The 22,094-nt window shown below is 47.9% G+C and overlaps 1 protein-coding gene across 1 annotated transcript in view; it reads left to right on the forward strand.

Annotated features, from left to right (window-relative positions):
- Nucleotides 1-247: 247 nt before the first annotated feature.
- GLI2 (GLI family zinc finger 2) overlaps nucleotides 248-22,094 on the forward strand; it is a 465,629-nt gene continuing 443,782 nt past the window's right edge. Inside the window, exon 1 of the mRNA XM_029605177.1 lies at nucleotides 248-738. The gene's annotated coding sequence lies outside the window, so the exon portion shown is untranslated. The remainder of the gene's footprint in view (nucleotides 739-22,094) is intronic.

Consider the following 22,094-nt stretch of genomic DNA (forward strand, 5'->3'; position numbering starts at 1 on the left):
AACTGCAAGAAAAAAAAAAGGGACTATGAAGGGCAGCGAGCCAGAGCAGTACCTGCGGGAATCCGAGCTAAGGGGGCAGGCCGGGGAGCAGACGAGAGTTCCCTCCACTCTCGGCTTCCCCACCCCCCTCCCCTCCAGTATTTCAGAAAGCCCGGCCCATCTGGAGCAGCAAATGGTTCAAGTCACTGGAGGGAGGCGGCGATGGGGGGAAGTGCAGCACCAGCAGCAGCAGGAGGAGGAGGGAGATTGGATTGAAAACAGATCAGTCAATGGATTTTTTTTTTCCCGACTTTGGAGATCATCTGATTTCAGTTAACGACTCAAACTAAACTTTGTCTGTTTGGAAAAAAAAAAAGTGCGTGTGGGAGGAGAAAGGGAGAAAAAAAAAAAAGTTTCCTCGGTTTAAACTTGCAGCGGCGCCGAGGGAGTGGAGGAGAGAGTAGCGCGGTAAGGTCCGTGCATGCAGCGCTGGAACTTCCCGGCACGGATCGCTGCTGGAAGGGGAGGTCCGGGATCCGGAGGATGGAGGGGAAGGAGAGGGGCTGAAGGAGTCACCCAGCCCCGGCGGCTTCCCTAAAGGCGCCAGAGCTGAGCCCGGGCCCGGGCAGGGATGGGGAGCGGCCCCCGCTCCTCCTGAGAGCGCCGCTTCGCGTTCATCCGTCGCGGGCTTTGGATGCGGAGGACCCTGGGGATTTTGTGACTCAGCGCCGCCGATCGCCCCGGATTTCCCCGCCGCAGGTAAGCGGGAGCCCCTTTTCCGCCGTGCCTCACTTTAACTGCGTCCCCCGCTGCTCTGCGAAAGACGGGCGGGGGGGGGAGTCCGCGCGATGCGGGCGCGCTGCGGTGCCACCCGGCTGCCTCCGCTTGGTGGCGCTGCCCCCTGCAGGGCATCTCTTTCTCCAGGGGGGCTGGCCCTGGACTGCTCTGCAGGGGCCCCCACGTTTTGTTTAGCAGTTGCTTTTGGCTGGGTGTAAGTCTCGGGATAGCTGCGCGATCCCTGAAGGGTGCCCCAGGCATGGGTGGGCAGAGAGATCCGAACTCTTACGGTGGCACTCGGGCAGGCGGCCCGGGGCTCTGGGTGACAGTGGTGGTGTTGGTGTAAGGAGGGGGGGGGGGGGCAGGCAGTGCTTAGTCTGACGGGATCCCAGGTGGCCGCGCTCTGCTACAGGGGCCACGAATTCTAGGTGAAGGTGCGGTACCTGCGGGGACCCCCGGCTCTGGGTGGTGGTAATGTCTCCCCCCCCCCAGGGGCCCCAGACATTGGGTAACACTGAGAAGTGGGGTGGGGGAGGGGAGCTGTCTGGCGGGCCTTTCAGGATGATATGAAAGCAAATGTATAGGTCCACATGTCCAGTCTTAAACCTCAATTAGGAGTTTAGCAAAGTCTTCCCAGCATAGGAACAACTGACATAACATATATATTTATATATAATTATTTTTTTGGGGGGGAGGGAGTGGGAGCTCTGTGTGGAAATCTTATTGTTTTTACTTGCAAAACCTGGAGATCACCTCCAAATGCAGACCCAGGAAATTATCTTGCCTGCAAGCCTGCGGTGTCCGTGCTCGCCTTCCTCGGCCCCTTGCAGGCGCTTCGGCAGAAAAGTGCAGGGGAGAGAGGCAAGTACCGGGAAAGCCGGTCCGCGGCCGCAGCCGGTGCGCGCACCTGGGCAGCAACTCGCAGCCTGTGCGCTGGTCTTTCACGGTTCTCCGCTGGGGGGGGGGGGGGGGGGGGGGGGCAGGGCCCTTGGTTCCTTTCTAGCGCTCCTGCTGGGTTGCTTGGCCCGTTCCTGCTTTCTGCCCCCTCCCCCCCCCGCGTTTGTAGCGGGGGATGGGGGGGAGGGGTGGGCCTGTGGAATGCGAATAATGCGCCGCAGAAACCCGAGCCGGCAGTGCGCGTCCCGGGGCCGGGCGCCGAGCCTATTCAGGGTTTAGAGACAGAGCAAAGGAGCTTTTTTTTTTTTTTTTTTTTTTCCCGGGGCTCGGCAGGCTTTACAGCAATCGGGAGAGGCGCCAGCCCGGGATGCAGACATCAGCACCCGAGGAAGGTGCTCCCTGCACACCCCCCGTCTGCCCCAAGCCGCTGGTCTGCCGGCCCGTGGCGGGGCTGCGGCTGCACACGGCGGCCTCTTTGCCTTGGAGGGTCCGCACCCGCACGGTTTATTTATATTATTATTATTTGTTTAAATGAGGCTGAGGGGAAAGGGCAGCGTCTCCTCCGGCCCCTGGTATCCCGCGGTCTCTGCCACGAAGCTGAGACCCCTCGCGCTCTCTCCAGTGTTAAAGGTGAAGTCTTGCCCCGCTTAAACCGCTGCTCCTGCCTCTCTTGGGGGTGGGAGAGAGAGAGAGGGGCTGGAGGCTCTGGGGATGCGGAGGCATCTGAAAGCGAACGGTGCAGGAGCAGGCTTCAGTGGGAGCCTTTAAACAAATATTGTACTGGCATGCTCCGAAGAGTTTGTGCCAAAAAATAAAGTAAATAAACCGTGAAATCCAAAATATACAACGCTGAAAAGCAGTGCAATAGATTGATTTGTTGTAAGGCTTTACTGATTTGATCTGTTTGCTTTAGCTTCCTGATGTAAAAAGGGGGCTGAGGGTTTTTTTTTTCTCTCTCTCTCTCTCTCTGTTTGCTGAAACCAATTTGTTTAACACTAATAGGGGGGGTAAAAATGAAGCTTTCTGTACACACACAGGAGATTGAGCTGGAGAAGGCCACTGAATGGCACTTCTGCATTGCTCTTAGGCTTTGATTCAGCTCAGTAAAGCACACTCTGTCGTGTGCCAGCCGAGGTGGAGTCCCGCGCCAGGGGCCCTGAATGAGCTTCTTTAATGGTTAAGGTGGATAATGCTGCAGCGCCTTGCCAGCCTGTCAGATGTTACCCTGGCCATCAGGAGAAGCAGAGATGCTGTGCCTCTGCCTCCTGCTCCCTTCAGCAGGCTCTTTTCCTGGCCTGGACCACAAAAAGGGGTCGGGGTTTTTTTTTTTTTTTTTTTTAGCACCTTCAACAGTCTTCTTGGTTCTCTTTTCTGTGCGCGTGGCCCTTACTGTGTGCCCAATATACGCGCCCCTGGTTTTCCCATCTGCTAGTCCAAAATGTAGATTTTAGAGTCCGGCATCTGAACTGAGTACCCGGAACAGCCACGTCCGGAGCTGTTCGGGCTCCTGGAGCCGGGGGCCGGATGGCCGATCCGGACTTGTGCTCTGGTGGAAGAGCGGCTGCCAGAAACGGATACCGGGTGGGGGGACGGGACACCCCCATTCTCCATACTGTTCCACTATCGTGGCCATCCACTTTTTACCTCGCCCTCCCCCTCCCAAAAAAAAAATAAAATAAAATCAACTAGCAGAATAGAAGATGAATGACTTCCACCATATCACTAATTAAAAAAAAAAAAAAAAAGCAACTTTGCGCCCAGTGCTACACTTTTGGTTCCAGCTCTGATTTAATTATTGCTGGTAGACACCTTCTTCTCTGAAAAGAGTAATCAGCCAAACCACGGAATTTAGTGGCAGGGTAAGACTAAGCACTTCTTATTATCCCTTCACTCGTGGAAGATGTGTCAAAGGTAAGATGCCCTTCATCTTCAGTGCCTTCGCTCTGAAGTGCTGCTTTCTTCCTGAGAGGATAAGGCAGAGGTGTTCCTCCTCCTCTTCCCCTACCCTTTATGGGATGAAGATTAGCAGTGACCCTTCCCCCGGGGGGGGGGGGGTGTGTCTTGCAGTTGTACCCCAGTCTCCCGTGGCACACAGAAGGAGAAGCCAGTTCCAGCGCCCCACGGAGAAGGAAATGCATGCGCACCTGTCCTGGTTTTTGGGTTTTTTTAAGTCTGGAAAGCAACCTTCATCTAACAAGTCTCCCACTGCACCGGCTGCCTGTAGTTAAACTGAATCTGGCCTTCTCCTCTCTAACCTTCTGGGATCTTTAAATACCGGGGTCAAGTTTCTGTCATGGGTTTCGTTTTTTTTTCATCTCTGCCTCTTTTGCACTTCCTAAAATACGTCATTTTGATTTTTGTTTTTTTTGTCTTGCTGCTGCTCAGAATTTGGGGAACTAAGCCTTTTTTTTTTTGTCTAAGGGTATCAATCAGATAAACGTATTCTCCAACCTAGGGACCGAAAGCTTGTTAAAACGAGGCCACCTAACGCTTTAGAACATTGGGGGTTCAGGGCGTCGGTTTCTTTCGCCGCTTTCTCCTCGATATCTCTGCAAAACATTCAGCCCGGTTAATTCTCTCCGAGCTCAGGTGAACGAAAAGATTTTCCCCCCCCTCCCCTTTTTGTGTCTACGGGGAAGGGGGAAATGCCCGGCTCCATCAGGAAATCAGAGGGTGATTTCCTCCCGAGCCTGGAACATGCAAGGCGAGATTTGGAGAAGTTCCGGAGATCCGGGCAGCGTGGGCCATCTGTGGGCAAGGAGCCTTTAAAGGGGGTAGCTCCTCCGGCCCCTCAGCATGGCAGGCTGTGTTCTGCTGCTCCTGTTATCCCGCTGCTGCCTGCGTCTAAAACTGGATGTGTCTCAAAGAGACTCGGCACTTGAAAGGATCCCGGGTTTAAGTCAAGTTAGTCCTGAAATGCAAGGCGGGTTCAAACTCTCTCTCCCCACCCTTCTGCAGCTTTCAAGATTTTCAGACTTTTTTCTCCCGGCTCTGCGCAGCGGTGGCCCCTGTGGAAAACCTGTGACTCCCCCCCCCCTGTCAGTAAGGGATCCTCCGCAGTGTGGCTCAGAGTGAAGGCGGGTAACTGATTTACTGTGTCCTCGGTGCTTGCAGACCAAGTGAAAATCCTGTGTCCTACATCTGGCCCTTTGGAGTGGGGCCGCTTGACAGCTTACTGTGAGACACCTGTTTCACGCAGGCCGAAAGATACACACACACACACAGCGCCTTGCAGTGGAGCCGTGGTCTCCGCTCTCGCATGCTGTGATGTGACCGAGACAGTTTCACCAGCTAAGCCCGAAGAATGTGCAGCACAATAAGCTCAGCCCCTCCCAAGCATTAAATGAGGGTAGGTCTTCAAAAGGAGTCACACACTTAAAACTGGGGTTTTACACAAATAAATGCCCTTTACCCGTGCAAGTGGGCTTTTGAAAAATGGCTGCGATATCTGCCATCGAATTGTTCATAGGTTTTACCCGCGTGGGTGCCCCTTTAAGTGCAGAAATGGCCTTTTGAAATGTAACTCCTTTTTCAAAATGACCTCCTAAAAGAGCTGAACTGCTGCTAGTGGTGCAGACATCCAAGCAGTGCTGGTTTTGACCTTTGCCCTTCTCAGTATCACTGTGGGTGCCCTACCCTGCTGGCAGGAAGGCCCAAAGTGGCTCACATCTTTCCAGGCTGAACTTAGACTCTGGGGAATTTTTCAGCCAGGATTCCAGCTGAGGCACATCTGGGGGGGGGAGGGGGGGAAGCTAAGCTGAAATCCCCGTCAGAGCTGCCAGGTTGATGGATTTCCCTCAGTCGGCAACTTTGCTGCCTATTCCGATATCTGCCGGGGGAAGGTCAGCGGGAAAGGAAAAAGTTAGCAAATGGATATCACAGATTTGTGGAATTAGTCTGTAAGTGTTTTTTGGGTTTTTTTCAAATTAAAATGAATAAACTCCCCTCTTTTTTTTATTTGGACTCAGCAGTTTCCTCCTCCTCCTCCTCTTCCAGCTCAGTTGGAATCAGGCCTGGGATCTACCACCATGAGCCTTTATTCGCAGCTATCCATGCATTACCCCGCCTCCCCTTCCCGAATATTGCAGCCAGGATCCTGGGCCAGGACTCCTCCACCAAGGCTCTTTCCAGGAGCCTGTCGGCATGGGTCCCGAATCCGGCCGCTAGCTAGGGCCATGAAATAACGAGCAGTGCCTCCCTGTGAATTTCAGCCTACGCGGCAGCCTAAGCTCCCGGTCAATCCATGCAGTGGAGGAGCGAACCGCGGCAGTGCCCAGCACTTCGCCGCCTGAACCATGGAGCCGGCCCCAGGTGAAGTCCCAGTGTCGAGGGCACACACCACCACGCCTACTGCAGCGCCGCCCATCGCACCTGCTCCCGGGTTCTACCTGCACCTTCCCAAGCATTCTCTGGGCTCGTCTGCTGCTCCCGGGTTCTACCTGCACCTTCCCAAGCATTCTCTGGGCTTGTCTCCTGCTCCCGGGTTCTACCTGCTCCCGGGTTCTACCTGCACCTTCCCAAGCATTCTCTGGGCTTGTCTCCTGCTCCCGGGTTCTACCTGCTCCCGGGTTCTACCTGCACCTTCCCAAGCATTCTCTGGGCTTGTCTCCTGCTCCCGGGTTCTACCTGCACCTTCCCAAGCATTCTCTGGGCTTGTCTCCTGCTCCCGGGTTCTACCTGCTCCCGGGTTCTACCTGCACCTTCCCAAGCATTCTCTGGGCTTGTCTCCGCTCCCGGGTTCTACCTGCTCCCGGGTTCTACCTGCACCTTCCCAAGCAGTCTCTGGGCTTGTCTCCTGCTCCCGGGTTCTACCTGCTCCCGGGTTCTACCTGCACCTTCCCAAGCATTCTCTGGGCTTGTCTCCTGCTCCCGGGTTCTACCTGCACCTTCCCAAGCATTCTCTGGGCTTGTCTCCTGCTCCCGGGTTCTACCTGCACCTTCCCAAGCATTCTCTGGGCTTGTCTCCTGCTCCCGGGTTCTACCTGCACCTTCCCAAGCATTCTCTGGGCTTGTCTCCTGCTCCCGGGTTCTACCTGCACCTTCCCAAGCATTCTCTGGGCTTGTCTCCTGTCCTCTTGAGTTCTGGTTTTTTTTTTATTCCCACTACCTCCGTGCACCCCACCTCTTTTTCATGGTGAAATAGTTCCTTACCTTATGTATGAGCCTAGTCGGCATCCCATCTTGTACGGCTGACGTAGCGTCTGAATATCTGGATCATATCCCCTTTCCCCTTCTTTTCTTTCTCCTGTATTTGCAATTTCCCTTTCACAATTATTTTTGTTTCCTCTATGGAAGAAGAAAGCGACAATGGGGTTTTTTTGTTTTTTTTTTAATAATAATTTTTTTTCTCTTATGGCGGCCAAAATTTCTCATCTCTTCCAGGGCTCTCAAACTAGAATACTGAAAATGAACAAGGCAGATCCAAAGGGAAAATAAAAACATTTGACAGGAAATAGTTAGGCAGGGGACAATCACTGATGGAACATGTTTGCGCCCCATCCCCGCTACCACCACCTCAAAAAAAAAAAAAAAAAGTACTTTTTGGAAAATCACCCAACATGCAAGCAAAATATTATTTAAATGATTTGAGTTCATTCTGCTGGCATTGATTTTATTTATTTATTTAAAATCTTTGTATTCTGCCTAGATTGACTTTGTCACGCTAGGCGGATTACAAGCAAGCATAATGCTGCATAATGTAGGGTAGGTCTGATGCTTTTCTGAAGGTAGTGAAAGAGGATCCAGCACACGGTATTTAGAAAGGTTCGGAAGATGTGCAATTTAAGTGTCTTGCACAAGGGCTCAGGATGAGCTTACTAGCAAAACGGTTCACGTCAGCATCATTTTGGTCACATTTCAGGCACATGAAGGTGTAGTCAGCCCCCAAATAATGTGCATTATTGTGAGTAAAAAAAAAAAAAAAAGAATCCCAAATCGTACTCGTTCTGACATCAGCCGGATGTATGCGTGTGGTCTTGAAGGTATTGCAGTGGACTGGTATCGTTCCCGATTTCTGTAAGGCACTGGAGGAGGGCTGACCCTTTCTACATACCTTGAATAGCACCCCAGACAAATCGGGCGGGGGTGGGATTTCGCGTGCAACGTGTCGGCGCCTGCACTAACTCTGGTTCCAAGCCCTTAACACGAAGATTAGGAAGCAGGCATTAAAGCACCAGGCGCTGAGAACAGGACTTGCTTCTGTTCCTGCATGCAGTTCAAGCTTCCACTTGCCTGACCAGGATGTGCTTGGTATTTTGAAGTCCAGGGGTGATAAGTGCTGCTCCGCCCCTCCGAATTGCACGCGTGGAAATGAGGGCAAATCTCCTCCACGATTATATGAAATTTTGCAGGGGGGGGGGTGTGTGTGGGGGAGGCGTAGAGTAGCCTGACTGGAATTTGTTTTCTGTTCCAAAGGCATCTGCTGAAAAGCAGGAGCAAATTGTGGTTGCATTGCTTTTACAAATTTTGTCTTTAATTTTGCAATCGCTCCTTGTGACCTTGGGCCAGTCGCTTTACCCTCCATTGCCTCAGGTACAAACTTACGGGCCGATTCAGTAAAAACGCGGGAGAGCGGATGAACACCCGCTCTCCCGGCGCGCGCGCGCAATTCAGTATTCAAATTAGGTGGTGCGGTAGAAACGGGCCTCCTTTTGACCCGGAGTGGCGGCTGTCAGCGGGTTTGACAGCCGCCAGCCCAATTAAAATTTTTTTTTTTCTTTTTTTTTTTTTTTTACTTTTTACACCCTTCGGGACCTCTGACTTAATATTGCCATGATATTAACTCGGAGGGTGCACAGAAAAGCAGTTTTTACTGCTTTTCTGTGCACTTTCCCGGTGCCGGCAGAAACTAGCGCCTACCTTTGGGCAGGCGCTAATTTCTTAGAGTAAAATATGCGGCTTGGCTGCACATTTTGCTTTCTGAATCGCGCGGGAATACCTAATAGGGCCATCAACATGCATTTGCATGTTGAGGGCGCTATTAGGTGCCGCGGGTTGGACGCGCGTTTTCCGCCCCTTACTGAATAAGGGGTAAGGGAAAACGCGCGTCCTGTATCGGCCTGTTAGATTGTAAGCCCTCTGGGGATAGGGAAGTACCTACAGTACCTGAATGTAATCCTCTTTGAAGCGCAGTGAAAAGCGGAATATAAATCTAAATAAATAAAAAATATAATTTTTTTCCCAATGCGTTTGGTTTGCCCTACAAAGCTGTACCCGTTGGGACAGTGCTGTTAGAAACTGATGGGCTCAGGGTGGGAAGTGGAACTTCTCCCCACAGGCTCTGAACCCTGCATGGCTGAGGTCAAAATGGGGACGCCCTCAGATCCAGCACCTCAGTGGTCCCGGTTTACTAAGCGTTAGGCCTAAGATCTGGGGGTGGGGAGGCCTTAGCAAATCAGGCTCGATGATGCTGAATCCCTTCGTAATCTGACGGGGTAAAGTTTTTAACACAAGAGGCTCCGAGTGTGTCCCGGTCTCGCAGGGACCTGCCATCAGCAGTCCTGAGTGTGCCGGGGCGCGCTTGAAGTATTTCCTCGCATTGAAGGCGTGGGGCGTGATTTGCCAAGCTTTTCTCTCGGAGAATGGGAGAGAAAGCCTTGACGTGTCTGATCGGTGTTTGGTGCCAAGTGTCTCCTCTGTTTTCCTGTATTGCACCTTTTCGCTTGTCGATCGTTTGAATTTTATATCCTAAAAGTGAAAAACACCTTTATCTTTTTTTTTTTTTTTTTCCCTCTTCATATTGCCCTTCTTGTGTCTGCTTATTGTCAAAAAAATGTGTGAAAAATTCAGCGGGAAGACAGTAAGAGAAAAAAGCGTAAATCTCCAGATAAGGAAGAAATTGGAAATATAAGAAACTAGTAACCTAGGTAGCTACAACTTTTGTTCTTCTTTCATATCCAAAAACACGGATACAACGTCTTTCTAACGCTAGGTATTTTTCGACATCATACTATGAACTTTTTAAATTAAAATTTTGGTCAGGAGACGATGGAAGCTTCCAGCTCCTGTGCCGTTGCCGGTGTTTCCATCTCACACCTGCTGACCCGCCCGGCACATAAAAGGCGTCGCACCGCGGGGCGTGCCTAAGAGACTCACTCCTACTCGCTGACTTCCTCCAAGGTCCTTTAGACTCTGATGGGGAAGAAGAGGAAGGAGAGTTGCGAGACCTTTCCCATCAGTGTCTGGACCTCCAAGCCTTGCATCCCAGCCTCTTATTCCGCAGTTTTATTCTCAGTCCCAAGATACGTCCGGGGCCGTAGGCAAACTCGGGGCATCTAGCCAGGTTCAGGATGACTCGTTTACATCTCTGAGCCCCGCCGGGGCCTCTATCTCCTAGAACTGGCTTATTTTTGCCGTCGGGATCTCCCAGGGAGTATGAGCAGGTTGTTTCGACGCCTACCCAACTCTCTGGGGTCGGGAAGGGATCCCTCGGGGGTCTGAGGTTGAAACATCTCTGCCCCCTTTTGGGATTGGGAATTCTTTACGAGTCCCATCAGAGAAGCCAGCTGTACCAGATCTTGAAATTTTAGGGATCGCAATAACTAAATTGGATCAATCTATGTCTTCTAAATCTGATTCCTCCTCTAAGTCGGTCCAGGATCTCTCTCTTGCTGTAAACGACCATGCTCAATCAATTGCCGAGCAATCTGTGAAGATTCAGGCTTTGGAAACTCAATCTGTGATGCTTCAAGGCTGCAATGTCTCCCTAATTAAGAGTTTGCTCATCAAAAGGTTGAGAATTAGGGGTGACCATCTTAGGCGTTTTAATTTGTGCTTATTGAATTTTCCTTCTAGTCCCTTAATGTCACCTAAGGAGATGCTATGAAAATGTTACTTAGATTTTGTAAAGGTTCCATATTATTTGTCTCCTGTGAGATGACAGAATAAGGTTTCCTGCGACGCTGTGTCTCAGAATGAATCTCCTGGCGTGGATCTCTCTCTGCTTTCTCAGAACAGTGACTTCTTCTGAAGCTGAGAGCGTGGTGAGACGGTCACTGTTGGTTACCTTTTGCCAGAGAATGCGATAAGCGATGGACATTGACAGTATTTTTCCCTTTTTAAAAAAAAAAAGTTTGTTTCATGGGTCAAGTTACTTCTGCTTTTCCAGCTGGGGTAAAAGAAACCCAGGTGGAGGAGGAAGGCTTTTCTCCTTAAAAAGCCTAGGGTGATGGCATTAAGGGGGTCTCATTTATACAGAAATCTCTCTGTAAATGTTGGTTGCTTTAATGGGAGTTAGGTATGTGCTCCCAGATCCCGTTCGGTTAGAGGATTTCCTACAAAATAGGTCGCTTTCAGCCACTGTCTGAGTTGCTGTGCCACCAAGTTAAGGTGGGTGAATTCGGTGGTTTTACTTATGATCTGTTTTATTTTACCTCCCTCTTAACGTGGTCTTTGATTGCCAAAGATGTATATTCTTGCATTCTTTCCTATCACAAGGCGTTCTGGTATTGTGCAACCTAACTGCGAAGTGGAAGAAGAAAATGAAGGTTTGGTGGAGGTGGAGCGGGAGGAAGAGAGCTTTGCAGCGACCCCTGACATCATGGCTTGACTGGCATAGGTTCAGGAGTTGCTGGAGGAGAAGAGGAATTTTGCTCTGCGGCTCGCAGCCATTAGCATGAGAATCGGTTTCAGTGCGTTTCGCCTTTGTGCGGAACGAGGCGTCCCAGCAGCCAAGCGGAAAGAAGTGAAAAGAAGGGGCCATTCAGGTTACCTAGCACCCAGGGGCTCCCGGTATCCGTCTCCGAAACGTGCCATCGAGTTCCCTCTCTTCTCGTCGGCGGCGTCGTTTCTTCTCTGCCGGAAGTTGTAGCCAACCAAACGCAATACTGGAACCAAAACCAAAAAAAAAAAAAAAGCATTTTATCTTTAAATTTGGGACTAGATCGGATTCCCCCTCTCCCCGCACACACACACTCGCATAAAAGGTCCCCTCCTCCGTTTTTCTCGCTCGCCCTTGCGCAGTTCAAGGACTGTGGCACCGTAGGTACCAGGCGGTTGCACCGGCAGGGCCAGCCGCGGCCCTGAAGCTTCGGGTTTCGGTGTTTTGGCAGGGACTGAGAAGTTGGGGGTCTGACCCTTGTTTGGCTTTTTACTGTAGGCGTCGGGGGGGCTTCCTTTCAACCGACTCTGGCCCGGACTGGACCGGCCCGCAGCTCTTGGACCCTCCGCTGCCGCTCTTGGAAGTCCCTCCTGGGTCTATGCGCCGCTCGGGTTCTCTCCCCAGGCACTCTGGCGAGGGCGGGAGTTTTGGTTTATGGCCTGGTGATCTGAAGGGGGCTGCGCACTGACTCCTGTTGCACTTTTTTTTTTTAAGCTGGTCCCCGGAGATATTTTAGTGGGGAAAGTCTTTGCAATAAGAAAAAACAATAGCTGCTTTCTGAAATAAAGAAAACAGGCATAGTTTGAGTTTAATCTTTTTTGTTAAAAATGAGTCAACCCTTCCTGCACACTCTGCCTCTCGTTCTTAGCATCCTGCGCCTCAGCTCATGTCCTTTCCCTTGCTACTTCCCCCCACCCTTTTTTCCCCCCCCCAAATCCCCAGTTAGCTGAAGATGTCTCTCTCCCAAGGGACAGCCCATCAATCCCACTCCACACTATCTGCCGCTGCCCTCTTCCTCCTCATGGCTCTCCTGTCTCTCTTACTACTTTATCAGATTGTAAACTCTTTGGCGCAGGGAGCTCACTTGTCCTCGTACCCTGTATGACTGGTGCTGTGCATTTCTTGGTTTCCCGAATTAACGTTTTAATTCTTGGGCAGCTCAGTGTGTGCAGTCCATTTATTTGAAGTAAAAAGTAAAACATGGTAATGCTCCCTAATTCATTGCCTGCTATTCGGCCTCTGGCCTCCTTTAGGTCACTTCATCACTTGCTGCAACAATCTGAAAATGTCTTCAAGAGATAAAATTATTCTTTCTAGACTCCAGTTTAACTTAGAATTATACCAGCACGCACCCATGTCCGCTTTCCCAGTGCTCTCTCCTCTCGCCATGCAAAGCTGCCTGCTTTTTCATCGATCTTTGTAGTCAACTGTGACAAATTCATGGCTGGGAAAAGTCCACAGATCCTACTTTTTTTTTTTTTTTTTAAATAAAGGATTTTGCTATTCGCACAAAGTATACAGAATCCTTTTTTGTAAAATCAGGCCTTGCATTTTCGTCCTGGGATCAGGAAGATCGACCCAACCATTAACTGCTTTATCACAGGTCATGAATCAGTCCTGCCAGCTCTGGGGATTCTCCTACGCCGCTGGAAAGCTGTTTTGACTTATTTTAAAGCTACGGGCCATGTTCTCTTCTTTATAAATAGCCCCGGTGCCTAGACATTACCCCCAGAAGCATTTTCATGAGACATTGTTTAATGTATCCCTTCCTGCAAACTTGGGTCAAACCCTGTAATTAAGTGCAGCTCCCAGGATGATTAAGTTTTTTTGTTAATCTTCCATGTTTACACTCCTCTCCCTTTTGCGCAATGAGCTGAACCAGTGCTCCTTCACTCTTGAAGGTACTAATTAGGCTGGTATTCTTGTGTAGAGCCTGACCTATTCCTCTCCCATTGGTTTGCCAACTTCCAGGTGTGAGATGTTGATTTTTAAATCCTGAGTAGGGAATCTGACTCGGAGCTGGACATGCGACGGAAAGATTCCTCTCCCATAAATTATCTCATTTGGGAATCTTTTTATGAGCGAATAAATTACTGTTCTGCTGACTGCAGAGTTGAGAATCTGCCTTACTTGTAGATTCTATCAAAAAATACAGTTCTCCTGTGTTCCTCTGCAGCAGCTTGTAAATGAATTCCAAGCTGACCTGAAAACTTGTCACCCGGTGATTTGAAACCGGCTTAAAAAAAAAAAAAAGCATTTTTGGATGTATGTGTGAATAAATATCTAGCGAGACAGGTCAGGGGAATAAATGGTTTTGTGGATTTGGCACATGGCTATAGAACTTTTCCTCCCTAGGCTGCTGGTTCAAATCCAGCTCAGGTCGACACTTATCAAAAGTTATTACCTTTTTGAAAAGGCCTGGCGTGGTGGCAGCGATGCGCACAGCCATGCAGAGGGACCTGGACTCGCTTCCCAGCAGCTAAGGGTCTTCTGCTTCCTGGGTCGGTCAGGCCTGGGGATCCTGCAGAGGTGGTGTCCACAGCCTCTAGGGTGGAGGGAATCAATCATCATGCGGCCCCTGGTTGCAGGTGTAACAGAAGGCTCCCCGGCCGCTTTTCTTGCTCACCCAAATAGTTACAAGGCTGGATTAACGGTCAACAGGATTTTACTAGCTGGTCATCTGCTTAAAGTTAGAGGGGAAAAAAAACTTAATTTAATAATTGACTTAATTTTTTTTTTGTTTTATAGGAAAGCAAGCAAGAGATTGTATAGTGTGTTTTATAATATAAGAGAGGAATTAACACAGCCTACCTGGTCAGAAGTGATTAGAAAACTTAACCAGTACCTCTAACCCAAGCAGAATTGACTTAGAACAGCAAAATTAATAATCTGCTTCCACGATTACAACCTTCAGATTGTGAAACAAAACTGTAGAAACGGAGTAAGCACTTCTGATTGTTCACGGTAAAAAGGTCACCATAGTCCAACTCCCCCCCCCCCCCCCCCCCCCCTGCAGGTTACCCACTGGAACGGTCTGAAAGGACTCGAAAGTCCTTGCAAAGAAAAGGCGCTCGGAATCAGGAACCGGGAAAACTTCCAGCAGCGCACAATCAATAGGAAAAACCGTTTCTCCTACCTTTTTTTTTTGGTCTCTGCTACTCGGGGTTCTGGAAGGAGCCCTGGTGCGTGCTCCTCCGTCGCCGCGATGACCAGGTTAAGAGGAAGTCGGAAGGGAATATAGGAGGAGGCGGGTATAGCTCGCTATCGGGTAGTTGCGAATGAGGGCTCGCGCTTTCGGACCTCTGTCTTGAGTCCAATTTGAACTGGAAGTCCAAAAGAGCGGGAGGAAATTACCAGATCAAAAAAGAAAGAAACTTTTTTTTTTTTTTTTTTTGGTCTTTGGGAAACGAGTCGATGATCTCACTCCATTCCCCAAGCAGAAAGGCAGATGCCGCCTCATTGATGCCAGACTGGAATTTTGTCTAATTGCACATCTTGTTGGATTATTTTCCAGTGGGTAGGGCAAGGGGCACGGAGATCACGATTTCCCCCCTCTGCCCACGCAGAGCAGGGTTGAAGCACCCTGGTGGCAGGGAATCCGGCACTGCCACTGCTGGCCTATCGTATGGGCGAAAGGAGAGAATTAATTCTTAAACGCTGTCAGCCCTGCTGCTTACAGATTTGGGTAACTTTATTGGCATGATTATTTTCACAGGTGTTGCCGAAGTGGATAAAATAAAAGGAAAACATCTACAGAATAGTGATAATAGAAGTAAGATGAAACTTTACCGGGTTTAGAGAGGTCGATTTTCCAGGTTCTGGTTCTGGACAGATGACAGTTCTGGCCTGATGGCAGGAGTCCACAGACTTTGCTGCTACAGCTGCTGCTTCTCCTGTTCCTTCTCCCTCCCCCCCGGATTATACAGAGTTTTTCCTGCTCGTTCTTTTGTAGGAAGTCTTTCACTTTATCTGAAAGCAACGGGGAACATGCATCTCTGATACTTTTTGTATTTTTCACAGCACAGCAGGAAATGCATTTCTGTTTCTATTCCTCTCATGTTGTATTGCATACTGAGTGGCCTGGCTTCCTGGGATTTCCAGTTCAGGTCTTTGCCTAATTCTAGCTCTAGTTTATGGTCGCTCTCAATCTGTCTTTATTGCACGTGTGACTGAAATACTGCTAGCGTGTAGTTGCTATGTAAGGATCTGAAGCAGCGTGGCTTGTGTTCTGTTTTCCGATCTGCACTTCTCAGTAGGAGATGTTTTAGGGCACGTTCAAATATTTGCATTTCTTCCTTTTCATAGGAAGGGTTGTTGCTGTTTGAGTTTTGAGTGTGAGTGCTGTTTTGGTATGGCTGAGTGCATTTTTTTTTTTTTTTGGTAGGATTTTGTTTTATTTCAGAGTGCTTGGTAGGCATTTGTGTGCCATTATGGACATAGGAGAATATTCAGATTCTTATGCTTACTACTCACTGTACAAAAGAGAAGTGTTCTAATTCCACTCTATGTAATCAATTTAATTACCAGGACTTTTTATTTTTCTTAAGTATTTGGCCCCTAACAAGGCTGAATTAATCCTTTATTGGGTTTCAGGCAAACACATTCATAGCACCCATCCCCTTCCCACAGACCTCTGTGTAGAAAGACTAGGGGGCACTCCATGAAGTTAGCGTGTGGCACATTTAAAACTAATCGGAGAAAGTTCTTTTTTACTCAACGCACAATTAAACTCTGGAATTTGTTGCCAGAGGATGTGGTTAGTGCAGTTAGTGTAGCTGTGTTTAAAAAAGGATTGGATAAGTTCTTGGAGGAGAAGTCCATTACCTGCTATTAAGTTGACTTAGAGAATAGCCACTGCCATTAGCAATGGTAACATGGAATAGACTTAGTTTTTGGGTACTTGCCAGGTTCTTGTGGCCTGGATTGGCCACTGTTGGAAACAGGATGCTGGGCTTGATGGACCCTTGGTCTGACCCAGTATGGCATGTTCTTACTCTATCCCCTGTTGTGGATCTCCATTTATTTCATTCCCACCACCCCCTTGTTAGCTCACAGACCTCCGCTCCTTCCAGGGCGACCTTTTCCCCACGCAGTCTCGCCTCTCGTTAGGCAGCCAGCAGGAAGTTGCATGGGCTGGTTCTGCTGGCAGGCGGCAGCAGCAGGTTACGAGAGAGCTGCCATGCTCACAGGCCCTGCCTCCCACTTGTAAAATGGGGTGGGGGAAGGATCGCTATGGGGCTTTTGTGCATGCATAAGCCTAGTCCCCACATTTGCTTCCTGCTGCGAAAGTTATTTCCATCCTTTTTGATTTTAATGGCTAATTTGTTTTTGTAACAATTTTTATAATTTTGGTTTTCTGTACATCCCAATTGTTTTTTGCCTCCAATGAAATATTTTTTTCAAGTACCCCTTGAGTTTTCTCAATCCAGTGGGTTGCTGGACACGAGGCAGCATGGATGCACCTGTCAGACAAATCTGATTGATTTTGTTTTTTTGATTGGGTGACTAGAGAACTGGAGCAAGGAAGGGTGCTTGATGTGATCTACTTGGATTTCAGCAAAGCTTTTGATACAGTCCCGTACAGAAGGCTTGTGAACAAAATGAGAAACTTGGTGGAGAGGACTTACAAATTGGTTGACCGACAGGAGACGGCGTGTAATGGTAAATGGAACCTACTCTGAAGAGAGAACCGTATTAAGCAAAGTGCCAAGGGAACAGTATTGGGGCTGGTTCTGTCCAATATCTTTGGAAGCGACACTGCGGAAGGGACAGAGAACGTAAAGTTTGTCTGTTTGCAGATGATACTAAAATTTGCAAGAGTGGACACGTCTGAAGGAGTAGAGAGAATGAAAAATGATTTAAGAAAGCTTGAAGAGTGGTCGAAGACTTGATAGCTGGGATTCAGTGCCAAGAAGTGCAGAGTCTTGCATCTGGGGTGTGGTAATCCAAAAGAGCTGTATGTGATGGGGGGTGAAAGACTAAATGTGCACAGACCAGGAGAGAGACCTTGGGGTAATAGTGTCTGGTGATCTGAATGTGGCTAAGCGATACCTATGGCAGAGTTATGCTGGGCTGCTTAGAGAGAGGAATAACCAGTAAGAAAAAGGAAGTGATAATGCCCTTGGACAGGTCCTTGGTGAGGCCTCACCTGGAGTATTGTGTTCAGTTCTGAAGCCCGTATTTCAAAAAGGATAAGGACAGAACGGAGGCGGTCCAGAGAAGGGTGAGCAAAATGGTGTGAGGTCTTTATCCGAAGACTTATGAGTAGAGGTTGAAGGACCTAAATATGTAAGTCCTGGAAGAGAGGAGGTGGAGGGGAGATATGATATAGACTTTCAGATACCTGAAAGGTTTTAACATTGTACAATCTTCAAAAACTTTCCGTTGGAAATGAAACTGTAGAACTAGGAGTCATGAAATGAAACTCCAGGGGGACATTGCTCAGAACCCAATATTTCTTCACGGAGAGGGTGGTGGATGCTTGGAATGCCCTTCCGGAAGAGGTGGTGAGAACAAAAACAGTAAGCAAATTCAAAAGGGCATGGGATAAACACTGTGGATCCCTAAAGGCTGGAGGATGGGAATGAAGAAAAGAGTGCATGGGGGTAACCTGCATGGAATAGCAGTTACTACCCTATACAGAAGGCAAGGGGATTACTACTCTTAACCAATTAGTTTGATGCTTGTGATACAACTGAGCATTGGTGTCTGCTTCGATGGCAAGGGGGAACTAGATTCAGACGACAGCCAACACTAGGCCCCGATTTTTACAGCCTGGGATACTGACATGCAGACAATAGGGATAAAGCCCAGGACTGCTTCTACGGCAAAGTCCAAGAAGCAGAGCACGTTCAAGCAGCATTGTATCTAGGATCATGAAGGTTGCTCACCCTGTGAAAACAATTTATGTAATGAGTTTGACAGTTGCTTGGTTCAGCTTGTCAATATTTCTACCCTTAACATAAGGCTTAGGGGGGTAATCAGCATAGAGCGTCAGTTACCACCATACGAAACGTGCTGGGCAGACTGGATGGAGCATCTGGTCTTTTTCTGCCATCATTACTATGTTACTGTGTACGAGGGAGAAGATGGAAGGGGGGGGGGGAATCTAGGGAGAAAGTTAATGGAAGACTTCCTGGGAAGGGATATGGGTAGGCAGGGAAGAAATGGGTGGAACAAAAAAAAAGGGGGCATGGGGTGGGCGGGGCCAAGAGAAGTGCACGCCCATGTCCGTTGCCACGTAACTTTACTTCTGCTATAGAAGAGGTGCAAGTAAAAAAAAAAATCCAGGCATCCCTGAGGGGTTTAAAGGGTCTGCAGTAACTGGGAGGGGAGTGCAGGCTACAGAACCAGGGGGGTTTTGAGGACCTAGCTCTAGATTGGGCGAACTGGCAGAGGAGCTAGTGAAAGGGTCAAGGCGAGGAGAAGCGCCTGTTATGAAATTCCCCCACTCGCGCAGCTCACATACACGGATGTGCGCGGTTGTGCGCACCCAGTCGCAAAATAGGGTGCGCGATGGGCGCGTCCGGGTTATATTTATAACATTCACGCGTATGTGCGCATATGCTGTAAAATTTCCGCCTCCCCGGGCGCCTGTCCACGCACACGCGTCAGCATGCACCCGCGCGCTCCTTTGAAAGTTGCCGTCCCTGGCTGTAAGCTCTTCGGGGAAGGGACTTAACCTGAGTACTAATAACGCTGAAGGCAGTTTGAAGGATGTTTTAAAAATCCAAAAAAAATGATAGCACAAACTGCACAAGACTTCATGCAGAAAACCCCCTCTGGTTGTGAAATGTTATACAGATGTTAAACTGATATATCTCATCCTCACCAATCCTTATCTCCAACTACACCATGATTAACCATCTCCATTATTGTTTACATGTTTGAATTAATAACCTGTCCTTTCTCTTCTTTCTCTGCCAAGTTCCAATCTCCCTGTTATATGTAACTGCATTTTCCGCACCATTGTTTTTAGTTATGTTTACGATGCACCCCTGTTTTATGTGAACCAGCATGATGGGACTGCGTTCTCGAATGCCGGTATATAAAAACCCAAAATAAATAAATAAATAAATACAGATTTAACTTTTATTCAAAATCCCCTTAAAAGCCTTTTATGAAGCAACATAAGCGAGGGTGCTGCGATTTTCCCCCCCCCTCCCTGCATACGGACCAGGAATCCTTTTTGTCCGGAGAAAGATCTGTCGATTGCCGGGATGTCTGAAAGGGCATTCCTCTGCCTTGCCTCTTTGTGGAGCAGACAATGCAATAAGTCAGACAAGGCTTCTGAACCACATCTACAAGGAAATGGTGAGGGCCACTGAAGTAGGCTTGTGTTGGGTTGAATTGATTGAAATTTAATGGCTATTTGTGGCAATGAATGGTAATGATTTTCTCGAGTGTCTTCCAAAGGCTTGACATTAATAACTCAAAAGAGACGGAGAGAAAAAGAGGAGTGCGTGTGTGTGTGTGTGCCTGTGAGTGTGAAAGTGTGTATATACATGGCTCTGTGTATATGTACGTAGGACTAGTTTGGGCATTCGATTTGTTTATTCAGGTGGCTATTTCCTCTTCTCCGCTCACCCTTTTCCCCATAACTCATTCATTGTTGAAGTTTAGGCTGGGGGGGAAAAAAGTATCCTTACTACAAAGCATTTCATCCTGTCAAAATAATTTTGTATTTAGGAAGTGTGCTTGTTTTGCTTTCCACGATTCGGTCTCCTGTACACTGAGTAGGATGGGTTTGGTTTAGATGCCATCGTGAAGTAAGCGTGTGCATCGCTGCTTTACCGGTGCTGGGGTTTCTTCTATCGCTTTCAGGTTCTAGATTTTTAGGTCAAGCCTGTGTTTTTGATGGAAAATAATTCTTCAGCTACTTTTAAAATGCTGGAATTTCCATTTGCCCTATGTGTATGGTTCCTCTGTGGTGTAAAAATATTTCAGTGGTTTTCTTTTCTTTTTTCAAGAATCGATGCATATTCTCTATCAGCTTCCTGTTAAGTCAACCAGAATCCCCCTAAGCACTCTAAAACTGAGAGTCCGGATGAATCGGATCTTAAGTTATTACATTCTTTGCCAGTTAGGATGCTTTTTTTTTTTTTAAATAATTGGAACCATTGATGTACTGCCAATATCTTATGAAGATAGTCTTGCTGTCTTGGTCCCACTCAGCGAGACACACTTAAAATAAATTTTAAGACGGGGCTCACGGAGGCAACATCACGTTGCCAACTGGGCCAGTAGAAGGCAACATGAAAAGATTGCACACACAAGCATGCGAGACCATCTGAAAAAAAAACAAACAAACCAAAAAACCCACAACCAGGTGGTTTTGAAAGTTGCCACGGTCCATCATCTTTGGTTGAGTCTTATGTTGATCTAAAAAAGAAGGTATTGCAAGCGGCAATGAATTCAGTGTTCTCTAGGACCAACGTGGCTTTTAGAACTGTGACCTTAATTACTGCTAAGAGACTCCAGACAGATGATATGATAACATTCTGAAGGCTGAGTGTGTTTTGTCTACTTTATTAGGGATGTGCCGTGTTTAAAACGGCATGAAAACATCAGTGCTATTTGTGCCTTTTACCAATCCGAAATGACACCAAAAATGAACAAATACTTCTTGTCTGATTTACCTTTTCAGTGCGTGCTCTTCGAAGTATATGTGTTGTGAAAAATAGCATCCACTAAAAATGAAACTATATAGATGGGAGGAGAATGAAGTGCTATACACAAAGTAAATCCAAAGCGATATAACACAAAATGAAATGCTTTTTTTTTTTTTACTTGCATACCTCTTACTAATTATTCAGAAATGGCAAATTGGAATAGAAAAAGATGGGGATGTTGCTGTTTCTGTTTTTTTTCCATTCCAGATTGTAAATCCTTTGGCTTGACGCTATTCGCATTGTTGACATGGCTGTGCCTTATCCAGGCAGAGCTGCATAGGTCAGGTATCATCTTGCAAATATTTTATCAACATGCCTTTTTTGGTGGGAATAAACATTTTAATAAGTAACAAAAGGGATTCCCATTTTGTAGTGAGGGGTTCATAGGAGTGAGGGGCTGTGCTGTTCCCGATTTGGTGCAATCGCTATGATGTCACTATCTACAAGTGTTAAGAGGAATTAATTTCATATGAAACACAACCTCACTCGCATCGAATTCAGCTTCGCTTTTTAATTACACTGCCCAAGGAAGTCGTGTTTTACTTATAATGGCGTAGCATTAGGAAATATTTCTTCACAGAAAGGATGGTGGATGCATGGAACAGCCTCCCAGTCCAGATGGTGGAGGTGAAAACAGGGCCAGAGTTCAGGAAAGCCTGGGATAAGCACAGAGGATCTCTAGTTGCAAAGAAATGAAGCCAGAAACCGCCTGCGACTTTAAGGCATTTGCAAAGGAAAGTAGATTGGGCAAACTAGATGGGCCTCAGACCTTCACTGCCATTTACATTCTCAGTTTCTATATTTGCAAATTAAGAAATTTGTGTATTTTGCTGGTCGCTATTAGATAAACAGATGATGAACACTTCATTAAACTTTACTTACATCCACTAGTCGCCAGCTTTTTTCTTTAATAAGTGGAAACTATCATAACTGTATTAAAAATGTGTCTGGGGCACTCACATAAGAGAGACATAGTTCACATTGGCAGTCTTGCAAGGTACCATCATGGCTCCCAGTGATTAAGCTTTTTAAATATTTTCTAATTGCACTTTAAAAAGTCCACAATGATTTTCAAGAGATCCACTGGGAAATTCCATTGGATTGCTTCCTCTCCACCACCTCCACTGTGGATCTCAGTGAAATTCAACATGGACCCCCTGGGTATTTGCATT

The sequence above is a fragment of the Rhinatrema bivittatum genome, chromosome 6 (genome assembly GCF_901001135.1).
Source record: "Rhinatrema bivittatum chromosome 6, aRhiBiv1.1, whole genome shotgun sequence".
Taxonomy (NCBI): domain Eukaryota; kingdom Metazoa; phylum Chordata; class Amphibia; order Gymnophiona; family Rhinatrematidae; genus Rhinatrema; species Rhinatrema bivittatum.